This window comes from Squalius cephalus (assembly GCF_949319135.1).
Source record: "Squalius cephalus genome assembly, chromosome: 18".
Classification (NCBI taxonomy): Eukaryota; Metazoa; Chordata; class Actinopteri; order Cypriniformes; family Leuciscidae; genus Squalius; species Squalius cephalus.
This window is the reverse complement of record NC_137139.1, coordinates 2,622,781-2,626,493: the sequence shown is the minus strand read 5'-3', so window position 1 is coordinate 2,626,493 and position 3,713 is coordinate 2,622,781. Positions and strand designations below refer to the sequence as shown.

Genomic DNA, 3,713 nt, shown 5'->3' with positions numbered 1-3,713 from the left:
GAACACGTCCGTGTTTTGTAATGGTGACTTGTTAATCGGTTGCCATTTCAAACACTGGTTTATAAAAACCCACTGCAAGTAACTGTACGAAGATTAGGGATAAATTTAGTTAGAGGGAACTGTTTATCCAATTCTACCCCTAAAATATTTTTTGGGGGAAAGTAGCTGCGTACACTTGTCATTCACCATGGATTCAAAGGTTGACGAATTTATTAGTGCTCCGTCTGAAGTTCTGTTGAATGATTTTTTTTTTTTTAAAGATCAACTAATAGAACCAGCAACTCATTACAAAACTAGTTTGTCAAGTTAAGATAAACGTCTAAAAGATAGTAGCCTACCCAGCAAGCAATAGCCGTCATTTCAACTTCTCGGTTAAATATAGACCCGATATAGTCCGGCTATGTGTAACCCACTTTTAGCCCAAATAACATTTAATCTGGATAAATGTATTTTTTTCCAAAATAACTTGAGAGATGTATGATATTCCATCGTGTAAGCAAAGTCAACTGTGATTACAAGTTGTTTGGTTTGCTTTATTTTACATGTTATATATGTAGGCTGTGCGTAGCCACGATTTAGCTCATATTCAGACCCGGCTATTGTAGCCCACTTTTAGTCAAAACTGATTAATTGTAGTTTTTTTGCCAGGCAGTGCATGAAATGGTTGATATTCCATCATGTTCGCATTGGTAATGATATAAGGTTCAATGTGTAATTTCACGACATGGTCGATCTGTAGTCACGATTTAGCTCCGAATTGGACGGGCTATATGCAGTCTGCTTTAGCCCACCTGGCGAAATCAAGGCAATCTGGTCTACGTACGGCTTTGCTATAGCCCTGATTCAGACCAGCGAGCTAGTATAAGAATATTAGTCTTAAAAAATGTTTTCGCTCACACATCTTAATGTTTGCCTGTCACACATAAACATAACATTCATACACAATCTACGATATGACTGTCTATCATTTCAAATTAAATCAAATGCAATTGCATTTCTCAACCGCTAGATGGCACAATCGAAACACTACTGAGACATGACTACTGGGACTACTGGGACTACTGGCATTGCGCGACTAGATCACTTTAGCCAGATCTCGCGATAAACATTTCTGCCATTTTCAATTTTATTTTACACGAGGCAGCTGTTGGAGAGCAACGGGCGAGCAACACTCTGAAAACCTTCAAATTTCTACTTCGATCTTGTAAGTATGCGTGTTATTTTTATGTTCATTGTTTAAATTAGTTAGTTGTTATAATGTGTAAAAACCGTGACATTTTAACATTACCATTGCAGAGTACTATTTTTCTCCAACAAGTTAACGTTGCCTGCACGTGTTATTGCAACTGTGTGCCCTTAATCTAAAATGTATCTAAATTCAAGGTGGTAAGCATGAAACTATGAAACTTATTACTATTTTTTATTATTATTAAAGATACCAATATATTTTTGTTTTTAGATTAGAGTAAGAAATAATAGTTTTTGATTTAATGCAAATTTTCAAAGTATACTTTACATAAAACTTAACAGCAACATAGTGCAACATGAAAAGAAATTATAAAAATATATTTTTTCCTTTCCAATTAATAAAAGGTAGTGGCAAACAGTAAAGTCTTTAAACTTTATTTAAAAGAATTAAAATATGCAACATACATTCAGTTTTCAGTGAATTTGTTTCAGATATATGGTGCATAAAAACTGAATGCTGCTTCTCCATGTTTTGTTTTGACTTTTTTTTTTAATTTTGACTTATAAATTTGATATAAAAGTAGCTGGCTACTGTCCCAGATGACCTGAGAGGTCTGCTCTGGATGGTTCATAATGCATCAGAAGATTAGAAATTTACTTTGACCTTAACCTCTTAACCAGCGCCCCTATGTTAATTAATTTAATAACCAGCTGTAGTATTGATGTATCAATTCTTTGACAGACAGATAGCCAGTGTAAAAACCTCAGAACTGCAGTGATGTAATCCACTTTATTCGATTTCAAGACACTGTTTATCGCATATTATCCAGCAATCAGTCAACAAAGTACAGCAATTGAATATACAGAACACTTGTCAATGACTACCATTAAATGTCTTGTTACCAACATTCTTCAAAATATGTATTTTTTTGTGTGTTCAACAGAAGAAAGCCATACAGGTTTGGAACCAAGTGAAAGTGAGTAAATGCTTACATGATTTTTTTTTTTAAGTGAACTACCCCTATAAGTATCTTTTTATGTTCATTAGAGTTATATGAGTAAGTGATAAAGAATGATTTATAGGGATAGTTCACTTTGAAATTAAATTTTGGCATGTTTTAGCTTACCTTAAAGGGCGTCCAAGATGTAGGTGTCTTTGTTTCTGCAGTAGTTTCAATTGATATTTTTAGGTCAAACTGTTCTTGTCTGTCTGTCAGTCATATAATGCAGGTCTATATGGTCACGACCTGAAAGAGCACGATTGTTGTCACGATTTGTTATGATTTCTCTTACATTGAGCGCGCTTTTTGACGTGCCTACATTTGTAATTAAAAAATTTTGGTCAGCAGGAAAAATTGTCTAACGAACAGTTCTGTTTAAAAATATGTACTGAAATCGAACCGAAAGCCTCGTACAGAATGGTTCAATACGTGTATCGTTACACCCCTAAAATATATGTGCATATATATATATATATATATATATATATATATATATATATATATATATATATATATATATATATATATATATATATATATATTTATTTTTTTATTTTTTTTATTATTGATATTAATTTATTAATAATATTGATATAAATTATATAGTCTCAAGCTATATTCCGTTAACTCTATATTGGCCAGCTCTAGTGTGCATCCTAGCAAAAGTGAATGACTGTAATTGGTTAAAAATGATTGTCAACAATGCCTTTCTTGAGCAATAATTTTCTTTTTCTCATTTGGCAGACGCAGTGATGACCAACTTTCCTTCGGCGACTGAATGGGAAATAAAAAATGCAATTTCTGGTCATTTTAAACAAGCACCAGGGAGAGCAGGGGGTGGTGGTTTTGGATATAAAGCTAATTCATTCTTAATTTTAGTATCTTAAGTTGTTTTACATATTTTCCAATATTTTATTTGTTAATTTTTATGTTTGAATGTTGTCTAAGTTGTTAATATAATTGTTCTAAATAAATCCTTTATATTCAATTAGTTTGGATGGATTTTCATTTATGAGAACCTGTTATATTTGAGTGAAAAGAATCCTTATGCCTCATTTTGTTGTCTATTACATGTATATGTAGTGTAATTGATGACTAGTCTATTCTTGGGCTATGGTTAGACGTCTATTAGATTTTCACTGACAGCCCAAAATCAGCCTTGTTCTAGCCTAGACCCATATTGCCTGTCTATTAGATGTATATATGTAGTCGTTTAATAGCTGTCTAATTGATGACTAGTCTATTCTTGGGCTATGGTTAGACGTCTATTAGACGTATATATGTAGTCATTCAATAGCTGTCTATTCTTGGGCTATGTTTAGACGTCTATTAGATTTTCACTGACAGCCCAAAATTAGCCTCGTTTTAGCCTAGACGTCTGGGCTTTGTTTTGACAGCTATTAGACGTCTATTAGACGCAAAGTTGCTTGCTGGGTATTAAAACTATGATTAAGACGCAGAGTTTTGGAGTCATCTTTGGAAGATGCTTCAGCTTTTGTTAGTGCGGCATCAATGACTCATCTA

General features: G+C 33.2%; 1 long non-coding RNA gene across 1 annotated transcript; it reads left to right on the top strand.

Moving 5' to 3' along the window:
- Window positions 1-1,080: 1,080 nt before the first annotated feature.
- LOC307145575 lies at window positions 1,081-3,040 on the top strand. Its single transcript, XR_013818969.1, has 3 exons — window positions 1,081-1,204; window positions 2,133-2,165; window positions 2,934-3,040. It is a non-coding gene; the product is annotated as an uncharacterized lncRNA (long non-coding RNA).
- Window positions 3,041-3,713: the final 673 nt, after the last annotated feature.